At 41.4% G+C, this 14,508-nt stretch overlaps 1 long non-coding RNA gene across 1 annotated transcript in view; it reads left to right on the top strand.

Moving 5' to 3' along the window:
- Positions 1–14,508, top strand: part of LOC106986393 (uncharacterized) — a 161,527-nt gene that overhangs the window by 63,386 nt on the left and 83,633 nt on the right. The window contains exon 7 of the long non-coding RNA XR_008291165.1: positions 1,986–2,147. This is a non-coding gene — a long non-coding RNA (uncharacterized LOC106986393). The remainder of the gene's footprint in view (positions 1–1,985; positions 2,148–14,508) is intronic.

Here is a 14,508-nt window from a genome sequence, read left to right as displayed (position 1 = left end):
TCTGCCACATATTAGATTTGGAATATGTGTTATCGACAAATTACCCAATTTCTCTGTGCCCTGGTTTCTTCATTTGTAAAATAGAGATAATAATGGTATGAATTTCATCTGGATTTCATGAGGATTAAATAACTATATGTATACAATACCAATCACTTAGAATAGTGCCCGACATAAATCTGGCATTCTACAAGTATTATGATTATTAAATAATACAATAATAATTATTATTAAACCTTGAGAGCAGGAATTAGAAATGGAAATGGCAAAATGGAAAATGATTAATTTTAGAGAAAACTGACAGTTGTTTCTAGTTGTTTTCATCTATTCTAATTTTTTTTAAATTAAGTTTATTTATTTATTTTGAAAGACAGAGCAATTGGGGAGGGGCAGAGAGAGAGGGGGGAGGAGAGAGAATCCCAAGCAGGTTCCGTGCTCTCAGTGTGGGACCTGATGCGGGGCCCAAACCCACAAACCATGAGATCGTGACCTGAGATGAAATCTAGAGTCAGATGTTTAACCTACTGAGTCACCCAGGCACCCTTTTTCATCTATTCTAGTTGGAAGGAGTAAGTTGCACACTCCATCTTGCTGAACACAATGCTTGGTAACCAGGGTTGGAAGAAATCCTTGTATATAGTGGTTGGTGGCCATAATGGTAATCAGGGAAAGAGACGTGGTGGGGGTGAGGGGGGGCTGCACTGGGAGTTGAGCTCTTGTTTACGAAAAGGAGACAGAGATTATTGCCACTACTTTGATTTGATCTATAGCTTTTCCTTCAAAAACCTACAATCATGATCATGCACTGGGGAAAAATGTGGTAAATGAGACAAAATGCATTACCTTTCATTTGTGCGATGTGTTTACTCCTTGAATACTGTGGTTTTGGCTTCTGTAAGTTTCCTATAGGATAGTTTGGATAAAGATGGTGTCCGAAAGGCAAATGTTTTTTAAAAAACGATAATTAAGGGGCTACCTCATCTGACTTTGGACTCTTCAATCTTCAGACATGAAAGGAGAGAGGACAGAGAGGAAATCACAAGGGTGATAGGTTCTGTGGACACAGAATTATTCACCAACTCCCAAAGCCCTTGCTGAAGGTAGCCTGAGGTGACTTTAGGATATGAAAAGGAAGAGTTGCTTAACACACTGGACGGTAAACCCTGAAGCGAATCAATTTCAGAAGTGATGAAAAATGAAGAGCTTCAAATAATATACAATTAAATTTCAGAAAGACATTGCTTGAATGTCTCTTGTGGTCAAGACCTAAGCTGGGAGGGGTGTTAAGGAAGCAAAATGAGACAGTCCTCTAGACACTCAAAATCTAAAGCCACACATAAGTAAATTATACTACAAATGTGATGAATGCAACAAAAACTATACAAATGAGAAAGTATATAACCAGAACCAAGGAGTAAGTAGGTCAGAAGGAATCCTGTGTGGGTCAGCATAGTGGTTAGGGGCTGACCCCCAAGTGGGTAAAATGTGAGCCGAGTATTGAGGCATAAGTGCAACTCAGAGGATAGAAAGGAAAGAGGCATAGGGAATTCCAGAGGGAACAGCATACAAGAGGCAAACAATATAGGGAATTTGGGTAAATTATACAATTTTTTTTTGTTTTAGGGGAGCGTTGGGAGAGAATGAGGCAGAAGTTAGTATTTATTTATTTATTCAACAGATCTTTATCAAATACCTCCATGGTGCTAATCACTACATAAGCATTAGGGACACAAAGACGAATGAGACTGGATCCCACCGTCCATTCATTCATTCATGACCAGCAGTGTGCTAGGCATTGTATCAGGTACCAGAGATATAACGAGACAGCAGATATACTCCCTGCTTTCATTGAGGTTACAGCTTAGCTTGGACAGTCGAATAGTAGGTGCTGTGGACACAGCACTCAAATCCGTGATCTATATGCTATGATTGACCTTCCCACAACTTAAATCTGATCTTGTTATTCTCTGATTAAAATCCTATAGTGGCTCCCAGTAGTGCCTTCAAGTTAAAATCCAAGATCCTGAGCATGGCCTCACAGAATCCTTCACCAGCTGGCCGTTTCTCTAGCCTCATTTCGTCTCTCACCATGATGCTGGCCTTGGCTTCCGGGTATTCTGTCTGCATTCACATGGAACTGTCTAGAGGTATTCAAATGCCTTGTTATTTCCAGACTTAGAGCCTTAGTGCTTTTGTGTGTTTTGTTCCCTCTGCCCTTCTCCACCTGGCCATTCCCAGCTCATTCCTCAGACTTTCCTACTGCTCTGGCTCAAACATTAATAGTAAGTATATTGTGCCAATATCTTACGGTTTCTGGAGAAATCAGCTGCTAAGAGGCTTCACCTTATTGCCCTAATAACCCTCCATCCTTCCGTGTCACTGTGTTGGATTCGATGCCTTTGCTGCTGACTCCCATAGCTTCCTGCACTTATTTTTCTTTGCCTGCTGGATTTGCAGTGTTTGCGGTCTGAACGGTGTAGACAGGTGACCTGGGTTCCCACTTGCTGGGCTTATGGGTCAGACACAATCCCTTTGAGACGTCAGGAAGTTTCTGTCCTCTTCCAAGCTCATCTTTAATCTTCCTGCTAAATTCCCTGCAGTGCGTATACATGACAAATGGGGTCAGAGTGACGTGGTTTGCTGTGTATGAGACAGAGAATCTGTTGTGTGTGCTGACTTCTAACTAGTCTGTTTGCTCATGTGGAGCACTTCTGGAAGGGCAGTGGGCAGTCAGAGACTTGGAGTGGGGGGCATAGTGATTAAACTGGGGCCATTTGGAGGAGAGTTTGGGACTTTGGGTCACCAACTCAGGTGATGGATGCCTGAGAAAGAAATCAGAAGGCAGAGGGGATGTGGGCAATCTGAGCCATAACTAAACTTGCCAGTGAAAGAAAGGTCTGTTATTCTAATATCCTCATTTTGCCAAATGTTTTAATATTCTTGTACGTGTACCTTTATCATTTATGTGATCAACAGAACTGAAAGAATAAGAGGTATTTGTAGAGCCCGAAACATCCCCTTGTCCTACCAGCTAGGCTGGTAGGCTAGAGGCTACCAGCTCTCAGAAAAAAAAAAAAAATGCAGATCTTGTTCTGAGTCACAGCCCCCAAATGGAAGCTATTTACAATTCTGAAAATAATCATTTCCTTTAAAGGTGAAGGCTCTTATCATTTACTTGATGAAAACCAGGTAGGCAATAGTAGGTGCTAAAGACTGACTAGCCTGCCTTCCAGTGCTGTTTGCAGCGTTCTTTGTACCTTTTCAGCCGGGCTGGGGTTTCTTTGCCTGTGGCTTGGCGCGACAGGCAGGCAAACGGCTCCTTGTTTTAGTCATATAGTTACTTTGTGGTTGAAGCTGTGAGTCAAGCCTTTAACTTTTGCTTATAGTTTAGAGCCAGGATGCAAAAGCGATAAATAAGATACCCCTTTCCATGACCTGTCTACTTGATTGGAATTTTGCAGGGCAAACTTAGAAGGTCACAGAATTCCTTTAGATATTAAGCGGAAAGAGCAACATATAGAATAGCGTATATATATATAACATGGCACACGTTGTGTAAGAAAAAGGGGGGAATAATATGTATTTATTTATATGTGCTTGTATTTGTCTTATGAATAAACATGAGCAGGATTTAAAAAAAAAACTGTTAAAGGTGGGAATGCCTGGGTGGCTCAGTCGGTTGAGATTTCAGCTCAGGTCATGATCCCAGGACTGTGGGATCAAGTCCCGAATCAGGCTCCGGGATGAGCTTGGAGCCTGCTTAAGATTCTCTCTCTAGATGGCTCTCTCTCTCTCTCTTTCTCTCTTGAGGCACCTGGGTGGCTTGGTTAAGCCTCCGACTCTTGATTTTAGCTCGGGTCGTAATCTCACTGTTCATGAAATCAAGCCCCACATCTGGCTCTGCACAGTGCAGAGCCTGTTTGGGATTCCCTCTGTGCCCCTCCCCTGCTCTCTCTCTCTCTCTCTCTCTCAAAATAAATAAATAAACTTTTTTTTTTTAAAGATCCCCCCTCTCTCTCTCTGCCTATCTCCTCCTGCTCATGTGGTCTCTCTCACAATAAAAACAAACAAAAAACGGTTACAGGTGATTACCTACTGGAGCTGGGGTAAAGTTGGGAGCAAGAATTGGCTGTGTGTCTTTTTGTCATCTTGATTTCTGAAACATGGTTATGTGTCCTCTTTTCAAGTCTGTCAAAAGGCGTTACTTTCTTTTTCAACTGATACAAAATAAAAACGGGAAAACAAAGTCCATTTGGTAGTACAACACATGTCCGTGGTATGTCTGCTTTCAGGGTAAACAAAATCTGCGGCATAGGATGTTCCCGTCACTCTAATAAAAGCTGCTGTCTTTAGAGCACCCACTCCATGCCAGTCACTTCCCTTCTAGGCTGGTAGTTACTGTTCATATTTTTAGATGATGAGACCAAGTCTCATCAAACCAAGATCAGAGAGTTAGTAGTGTCAGAGGCGTGCCTGAGTGGCTCAGTTGGTTAAGTGTCCGACTTCGGCTCAGATCATGATCTCGCAGCTCGTGATTTCGAGCCCCGCGTCAGGCTCTGTGCTGACAGCCCAGAGCCTGGAACCTGCTTCAGATTCTGTGTCTCCCTCTCTCTCTGTCCCTCTCCTGCTTACGCTGTCTCTCTCTCTCTCAAAAATAAATAAACATTAAAAAAAAAAAAGAAGTGTCAGAGCCTGCAGTTGGTTAAGCATCTGACTCTTGACTTCAGCTCAGATTCTCACAGTTTGTGGGATTGAGCCCCATGTCAGGCTCCGCATTGTCAATGTGGAGCCTGCTAGGGATTCCCTCTCTCTCTCTCTCTCTCTCTCTCCTTCTCTTCTGCTCCTTCCCTGCTTGCATGGTGTCTCTCTCAAAATAAATAACTAAAACATTAAAAAAAATAAATACACATTAAAAAAAGGAAGTGTTCAGAGCCTGTAACCAGCATCCTCTGACTTCAGATACAGTGTGCACTTTCCCCTATAATAAGCTGACCACACCTCCCTTATTGCAGATGTGTTGATTACTTCCAGGGGCTAAAGTACACATTCATTCAATAAATATTTATTGAATGCTCACCATGGACTAGGCACTGTGGCAATCCCTGGTGATGTGAGAAAAATAAGAGTGGTGAAGACAGACAAGGAAGCAAAAAATCCTGATACTGGGCAGGGAGTGCTCTGGATGGAATTAAGCACAGCGAGGGTGGCAGTACAAAAAGGACATTTAATTGAACTGGGGAAGTTCATGGCGATTTTCCCGGAGATGAGTCTTGGAGGACAAATGGTATTTAGCTAGGTCCTCCCAGTTAGGGTCAAGTGTATTCTAGGCGAGAGAGGACAACATGTACAAGAGCACAAAATTTTGAAAGAATGCTACATTTTTGAGGAAGAGTCAATAGTTGGGCCTGTCTAGAGCATGCAAAGAAATGAAGCCAGGAAAGGGAAGGGTCTTGTAACACTGACATTTGTAACACTGAGTTATTTGGACTTCATCCTGTAGCAATGGGAAGCCATAAATGATTTTTAGCAGAGAAATAAATGAAAAGATTAAACTTAGAGCTTAGAAAAATTATTCTGGCAGGAGAGTATGAATTGAGAAGGGGCCAGGGTCAATGTCTGATGCTAAACAATGTTGTAATATGATATTTTATTATTTACATGTTTGTGTATATATATGCACTTGTTAACATTATGGGTTTTTTTCCCCGAAACTGAGATGTATCTTACAATCAATTTTATGTCATAATTTAATTGGCAGCATTTTTTTCTCTCTTAATGGTCCCCAAATACCAGTGTGTTTTATAACTGATGGCATCTCAAAATAAGTAAAATACAGTGGGTCCAAGCAAAGTGGGACAGTAAAGATGGAAAAGATTTGAGTAATATTTAGATTCATATGTTTAGATTCTGAAATTTAGATTATTGATTAAGTAAAAAAAAAGAAATGTGTAGAACACTATGTATAATATGCTGCAAGCTGTGGGAAAGAGTGTGTGTGTGTGTGTGTGTGTGTGTGTGTGTGTGTGTGTGTATGTGTGTGTGTGTGTATGTGTCTGTGTTGGGGGTAGAATACACATACATATATATTTCTAGAGATGCATAAAATATTTCTAGAAAGACACACAAGAAACGAATAACAATGATTGCTTCCAAGAAAGGGCATTTGGGGGCTGAGGGAAAATAGTGGAAGAAAATTTTTTCTTTGTGTTCTATTTTGTACATGTTATATTTTGAACTATGTAGAATGAGGGGTGCCTGGGTGGCTCAGTCGGTTAAGTGTCGGACTCTTGATTTCAGCTCAGGTCATGATTATGTTCATGGGCTCAAGCCCTGAGTTGGGCTCTGTGCTGACAGTGTGGAGCCTACTTGGGATTCTCTCTCTCTCTCTCTCTCTCTCTCTCTCTCTCTCTCCCCACCCCCCCCCCCGCCCTTCCCCTGCTCACACGCACGCTCTCTCTCTTTCAAAATAAATAAATAAACTTAAAAAAAGAAATACGTAAAATGATAAAAATGGGGCTCTGGGTGGCTCAGTCAGTTGAGTGTCTGATTTCTGATTTCGCCTCAGGTCCTGATCTCATGACTGGTGGGTTTGAGCCCCGCATTGGGCTCTGTCCTGACAGTGTGGAGCTTGCTTGGGATTCTCCCTCTCCCTCTCTCTCTGCCCCTCCCTGGCTTGCACTTTCTCTCTCTCTCTCTCAAAATAAATAAATAAACTAATACAAAAATGATAAGAAAAAATAAGAGGTGTTTGGTAGGAATTATTGACAAATTTGTTGACAGATTCGTTGTAGGATAAAAGAGAAAATTTTTAGATGTCAGGTTTTAGTCTTTTAATGATTCTCTAACTTTTTAAAACAGATTTATTGAAATTTAACTCACATACCATAAATTCACCCATTTTAAGTGCACAATCCGGTGACTTCTAATAAACTTCTAATAAACTTACTGAGCTGTGTGACCATAACTACAATATTTTTAGAACATTTTCATCATCCCAATAAGATACCCCATTCCCGTTATTCCTGTCCTCACCCCAGGCACAGGCAACCACTAGTCAACTGTCTATTTTTATGACTATCTTTTTTGGACAATTCATATAAATAAAATCATATAATACGTGGTGTTTTGTGTCTGTTTTTTTTACTTAGTATAATGTTTCATATATATATATTCATATATATATATCAGCATTTCATTCTTTTTTATGGTTGAATAACATGCTATTGCATGGACATACAACATTTTGTGTATACATTCATCAGTTAATGGACATTTCAGCTGTTTCCACTTTTTGACTATTATTAATAATGCTGTTAGGAGCATCATGTTCAAGTTTTCATGTAGAAGCATTTTTTCATTTCTCCTTAGGAGACATCTAGGACGAGAATTGCTATGTTGTATGGAAATTAATATTTAACTCTACATGAAACTGTCAAACTGTTTCCCAAAGTAGCTACATCTCTGTATATCCTTATCAACAAGGAATTAAGGAGGGTTCCTGCCTCTCCTTATCCTTACCAACACTTTTCATTGTCTTGGTGACAGATTTGATCCTAGTGGGTCGAGGTGGTACCTTATTATGGGTTTGATGTGCCTTTCACTAATGACTCGTGATGTTCAACACATTTTGAGGTGCTTATAAACCGTTTATACATCTTCTTTGGTGAAATGCCTATTTAAATCTTTTTCCCATTTTAAAATTGGGTTGTCTTCTTATTGAGTTGTTAGAAATCTTTGCATCCTTCACTTTAATTTGACAAAGGAAAATTCTCCACCAGTAGGGAAACTCATTTCTCTTTCTATTTCTGAAAATCTTTTAAATTTTTTAGAGGGACCCTTCAAAAGTCTGTCCTATTTATTTTTAGAATATTTCCATAAGAACATAGGGATCAATTATGAATATTGATTATATACAACTTTCTTTCCTAATTACAGACTCAACCAAGAGTTATAATATAAATATTTTCTTAAGTTTATTTATTTATTTTGAGAGAGAGAAAACATGAATGGGGGAGGGGCAGAGGGAGAGACTCTCAAGCAGGCTTCACTTAGCACAGAGCCCAACGGGGCACGAACCCACGATCTCCCGACAGTGAGATCACTACCTGAGTCGAAATCAAGAGTTGATGCTTGACCTACTAAGTCACCCAAGTGCCCCTACAATATCAATCTTTGTCTTGCATTCATTTTTGTGGTACTTTCAAAGCTCATAACTATCTTCCTACTCACCTTTATGGACAGACTGAAAAATTCAATCTAGTTGAACCATGGCTTACTTTATAGTGCTCTGTAGGACACCTACTGTCTGAATTGGGAAATGGGTAGCTCTAGAGATTCGATAAATGATCAAAGAAATAGCAACATTTAATAAAGTAAATACAGAGGCTGTGTCAATATCAAGTTATGTCTGAGTTTTGTATCTTCAGTTTTATCTGACCTAAATACCAATCCTTTTAGTAAAAATATATTTTAATATTATGGGATAAAATAAGCAGAGAAAAATGGCCTTTGAATTTTACTTCTCCCTAGTGAATAATTTTATTTTATTTTTCCTTCTAAAGTAATCACTCATAATGCAGGGTACCTATCTGTAATCCTCTTCAAGACACACATGCAAACACACACACACACACACACACACACACACACGCACGCACACGACTTCTAGATTCTAAGTGGTCAGAGTCCAAATTAAGTTACCATATAGAAACTAAGACACAAGGCCTAGAAGGCCTAAAAGGAGGAAGGAGATATACTATCTTAGGGTTCAACAGAATATTTCTCTCTGCCTACACCAACGATGGGAAAGATTTTGAATGTAAGTGGTGTGGGTTGGCAGACCAGGTTGAGGAGGAGAAAAACAAGGCCCTAGTCTTAGTTTTATCATGAACTATTGGTAGCACACACTTTAAATACTGTTATAAGAGTCAAAGTGCTCCCTGCAGCTGGCCACTTGTGGTCATACTTCAGTCCTCAAACATACTTGGTTGGGCCTGCAGAGTGCAGTTTGCCTATTTGGTTTGTGAACCAACACTTAAAATGTAGGAGATTTATGGGTGCCTGAGTAGCTCAATCAGTTGAATACCCAACTCTTGGTCTCAGCTCAGGTCATAAAAATCTCACAGTTTGTGAGATTGAGGCCTATATCGGACTCTGCGCTAACAGCTCAGAGCCTGCTTGGGACTCTCTCTCCCTCTCTCTCTGCCCCTCCTCTGCTCATGCTCTCTCTCTCTCTCTCAAAATAAATAAATGAACTTAAAAAAAATCTCTCTCTCCCTCTTCCTCTTCCCTTTCCCTGCTCATGCTCTGGATCACTCTCTCTCTCAAAAAAAAATATACAAAAGATTTAAAATAAAAATCCAATAAAAATGGGAAGATGTGGCCATGCTGGGCTTATGTTTTCATATGGTAACAATTAGGTGGGTCTGGGTTATAGATACTACTTTTGGCTAGGATATTTGTTCTCAGTTTTGCTAAAGACCACTTGTACTTCCTGTTGTTTCCCTGCCTTGAGATGATCAATTTTAGTTAATGAAAAATTATATGAGATGCTAAAACCACGATTTCCCTATCTGGACTGCTTGCTCATTTCATTGCTTGTATGATTCCTGTAAGGTATTTGAGTTTATAACTGTATTTGTTTTCTATGGCTGCTGTAACTAAGTACCCAACAGAAAGGTCTTCACAATTCTGGAGGTAGGAAATCCAAAATCAAAACATTGGCAAGAGCTGTGCTCCCCACAGAGGCTCTAGAGGAGGACCCATTCCTCACCTCTTCTGGCTTTTGGTGGCTTCAGGAGTTTCTTAGCTTGTGACTGTATCACTCCACTTCTCCCTCCATCTTTATATGGCTTTGTCCTCTCCCCCAGGCCCCCTCCATGTCTCTCCTCTGGGTGTTTCTTATAAGGACATTTTCCATTGGATTCAGGGCCCACTCGTATCATCCAGAATGATCTCATCTCCAGATCCTTAACTTTTTCCAAATAAGGTCATATTCCCAGGTTCTAGGCATTAGGCATGGACATGTCTTTTTAAGGGGCCACAATTTAGTTCACTGCAATAAGCAAACTGGAGAATCCTGGAGGACATTTAAGTGGAATGGGGAGTTGAGGCTGGTGCCATCCTTCAGGTTAAAGAAGTGGAATGAGGGTGAGATCACAGAGAATGATTTTGCCTCAAGTATCAGTGCATCAAGGGAATCAAACAGCCTTAAGCTCTGGAATCCCCACGCTTTTTGCAAGTTGAATTAGGACAGACTTAGTTGCTGTGACCCATCAATTTCACCTTGGCTTAACTATACTGGTTTAATTGACCTTGGCCACAATTACTTTAAGTGGGTATGCACTGTACTGTCTGCTTACTGCTTTCAGTTGCCTAAAACCACAAGAACCATCTAAAAACAGCAAATATGAACATGTTAATTAACTTAGAACCAAGACTCTTTTCTCTGTTAAATGGGGAGATGGTGGGACAGGAGATGTAAAACTAGGTCACATATAAAACTAGGAACTCAGGAGCTGGGACTAGTTACTGTGGGGCAGACAACTCTGCTGGGTCCCATGGGCATCATCAAGAAACTGATCCTTTCCGAAAGCTCTTTGTTGTCTAATTTCATGCGAACACAGACTGGTAGGGTAGAAAGGACCTCAGGGATATCCCAGCTAGGCTAGAACTAGATCTGAGGCTTCAGTTGGGAAAGTGAGAAATGTGGGGGAGATTGAAACAGATCAAATACCAGGAGTACAAGCAATGCATAATCCATTTAGAATCTAGAAATTTTGCTAGTGCTTGTTTGCAAGGTTCTTTCTGTATTGTTTTCTTTCTAGGGAAGATAAGTGTGTGTGTGTGTGTGTGTGTGTGTGTGTGTGTGTGTGTGTGTGTGTGTCTGTGTGTGTGTGTGTGTCTGTGTGTGTGTGTTGGAAAGGGGCACCCAGAAAACCATACCCAGGCCCCCAAATATACCCATTCCCCCAAATATCCAAACCTTCCTCGGGCAATTATATTGGTATCCCCAGAGACACATAGCTGGAAACGTTTCTTGTTCCCCTGCAGAGATCTGGTGGGGATTTTCTTTGCTAGAGCATAGTAACCAGGGCAGCGAGAAACCCAACCAGGAGGCTAGTCAGAAGCTAACCCAAACAGCTTTGCTTAATTCTGGGCTACTCCTGGGGGCTGGGTGGGGGGGGGGTGGCTGGCAAAGAGAAGTGTCTGACATTCTTGTGTGCTGACATCAAGCTGCAAAGCTGCTGCCCTCTGGTGAGTCAACAGCAAAAGGCCCACATCGTTCGAGAGCAGCTGCCCAATCAGAGAATGTGGTGCCACGCCTCAGAAATCTTTCTAACTCTCAGCATTCTGCAGCCTTCAGACAACTCCTTTCAGAGAAGAATGCAGAAATGATTTAACTTACAAAAAGCATAGAATCTACAATAATAACAACAGTAAGACAAAGTCCATATTTGCTTTTAAAGCAATTTATGACTATAGACAGCCAACACCCGGAATTTTACTCATTTAATAAATATTTAAACTTTTACTTTTATGCCAAGGCTGGAGGTGCCCCACTGGTGCATTGGGGTTTTCTGGATCTTGAAATTAAGGCGTACTAGAATGACATTGGTACTTGGGGAAGGCATAGACTTGCAACGGCAGTTATTGGAGCTCAGCCAACGTATCCGTAGCTTGTTAACTGTTATAATGAGAATTTTATGTATCTACATATATGTAAATTCTACGGTGAAAATGAAAATTAAGTGAAAATTAAGTGTAGGTTTCTCACCTTATTAATGAAAGTTATGCTGCTGTTTAATAATTTCTCTCAATTTCTTTAGATTGAGCAGAAATCAGTGGGGAAATATCATGCATGAGGCAAGAGGCGCATTATTTGCTAAGTGCAGCATAAACCTGCTTTCAGGAAAGAGCAGAGTCCCTTTTACAGCATCGCCACCATATGGCGTTGCCATATCGTGGAGTCCGTAAAGGAGACTGACATTGTAAAAGATTAACTGGGTTTTACTTGGCAAGGTCAGGCGTCTTGATGGCAGGCTATAAAATAGACGAGGAAAGAGAATCTGCATTTGGAGGCCATCTCACATTTTGGCACTGGTTTTCCTTATAGTCCTGGCATCTGGTTTGGAGTGTCAGAAGCAAAAAGGTTGTCCTGGCCAAGTGAGGATGCTCCCTTGGCTTTGGGTGTGTGGGAGTCTCAGAAATAATGGCTAGAACTGCTTCCCATAGGAGTGGAGATCTCTGTCATTTTACCCTCTTACACACTAGATCTGAGGAGTTGAAAGGAGGCTAGAGCACACATACCTGTTCACCTTCCTTTGTTTGTTTCTTTGTTCATTCATTTGTTTATATATTTAGCAAAAATGTTTTTTGCATATCTTAGGTGCCAGGCATTCTTCTTGTTCAGAAGAGGAAACAAACAAAAACATAGATAATTGCAATGCAATATAATTAGTGCTCTAATTACAGCAACATGTATTGAACTTTTTTGTTTAAGTTTATTTAGTTTTGAGAGAGAGAGAAAACACGAGTGGGGAAGGGACAGAGAGAGAGGGAGAAGGAGAATCCCAAGCTCCACAGTGTGGAGCCTGATGGGGGGCTTGAACCCATGAACCGTGAGATCATGACCTGAGCTGAAGTCAGACGCTTAACTGACTGAGCCACCCAGGCGCCCTGTATATTGAACTCTTATTAAATAGCAGGAACTTTGCTGGGAGCTACAAATGAATCGCTATAATACCAAAATAGGGTTTTGTTATTATTCCCTTTTGTAGGCACAGGGGTTTTGGAGACATTAAGTCCTGCAGGTTGGAAGCGGTGAACAAAAAAATTTTAAGTCTAGACATTTTGACTAGCAGTTTGGGTCCTTAACCACTCACTTCCAAATTTGGGAAAGATGACTAAAATGACAATACCTACAATGACTCTTGAAAGCCAAGTAACTCTTTAAATGAGGATGTGTGTGCGCTGGCTGAGGCATCCTGGGCTGGTAGTGATTTGTAGGCAGAAGCAATTGCTCCCGTGAAGAGGGCCATGAGAGATGTGTTTGTCAGGGGAAATGAAAGTGATTAAATAGTGTTGGAGGTTTGTGTGGGTGATCTGGTTTTCTATTAGTGTGTGACAAAACACTCCAAAACTTAGTGGCTTCAGTCATCATGATCATTGATTTAGTTCACAAATCTGCAATTTGGGCAGGACTTGGGGAAGACGACTCCTTTCCATTCTGTGCAGTGACTGCTGGAGGTGCTCGAAAGATGGCTGATGGCTGGGGCTCCCCAAGCATTTCTATCTTTATGTGATCTCTTCTCATGGTCTCTCAAGCATGGCAGCTTCAGGTAGTTGAACTTCTGAATGGCAGCTTAGGCCTCCAAAGGTGCATGCTCTAAAAGAGATTGCCAGACGGAAACTTCATTTCATTTCCTTTTTTTTTTTAATGTTTTTTACTTATTTTTGAGAAAGAGAGAGAGATAGAGTATGAGTTGGGAGGGACAGAGAGAGAGGGAGACACAGAATCTGAAGTAGGCTCCAGGCTCTGAGCTGTCAGCACAGAGCCCAACATGGGGCTCAAACCCATGAACCATAAGATCACGACCTCAACTGAAGTCGGAGGCTTAACCGACTGAACCGCCCGGTGCCCTGGCTTCATTTCCTTTTATGACCTAGACTTGAAAATCACATAGCTTAACTTGTGCCAGACTCAGCGGAGGCAACCAAAGGGTGCTGCCCCGGTTCAAGGAGAGATGACATAGATTCCACCTGTTGATGGAGAAGTGGTGAGGTTCTGGAAAAGCATGCAGGGCCAGAAAATTGTTTCAGCAACTTTAGGGGAAATAAGGTGGGATAAATGCAGCAGAAAGTAGTCATTAAAAAAACAGATTTGGAGTGTGATGGACTTTGATTTCATCTATGGACTCCACCACTTAGTAGCTGGGTTACTTTGGCCAAGTTGCTTAACTTTTTTTTAAAGTTTATTTATTTATTTTGAGAGCAAGCAGGGGAGGGGCAGAGAGCGAGGGAGACAGAGAATCCCAAGCAGGCTCTGTGCTGACAGCGCGGGGCGGGGCGGGGGGGGGTAGGGCGGGGGGGTGCTGGAACTCACGAACTATGAGATCATGACCTGAGCCGAAACTGAGTTGGACCCTTAACTGACTAAGCCGCCCAGGGGCCCTGCTTAACTTTTTTGAGTCTCAGTTTCCTTCTCTGTAAAATGAGGATGCCAGTACTTATCTCATGGAGTGGCTTTGGGGGCTGGCACGAAGTGGGTCCTTCGGATACAAAACCTGGGATTACAGATCGGCCAGTAACAAGATAGATAGCTGGAGAGGAGGAAGGGCCAACGTGGGGAGGGCTTTTGTAGCGAATAGTAAGTTGGTAAAATAATAATAGCAATGATAGTCAAGTGACTGAACACTAGGCAGTGCTAAGGTCTTTAAAAAAATCTTTTTTAACATTTATTTTTGAGAGACAGAGTGAGTGGGAGAGGGGCAGAGAGCGAGAGAGACA

The sequence above is a fragment of the Acinonyx jubatus genome, chromosome D4 (genome assembly GCF_027475565.1).
Source record: "Acinonyx jubatus isolate Ajub_Pintada_27869175 chromosome D4, VMU_Ajub_asm_v1.0, whole genome shotgun sequence".
Classification (NCBI taxonomy): domain Eukaryota; kingdom Metazoa; phylum Chordata; class Mammalia; order Carnivora; family Felidae; genus Acinonyx; species Acinonyx jubatus.
Note: the sequence above shows the minus strand (reverse complement) of the source record. Positions and strands in the feature narration are given on the sequence as shown.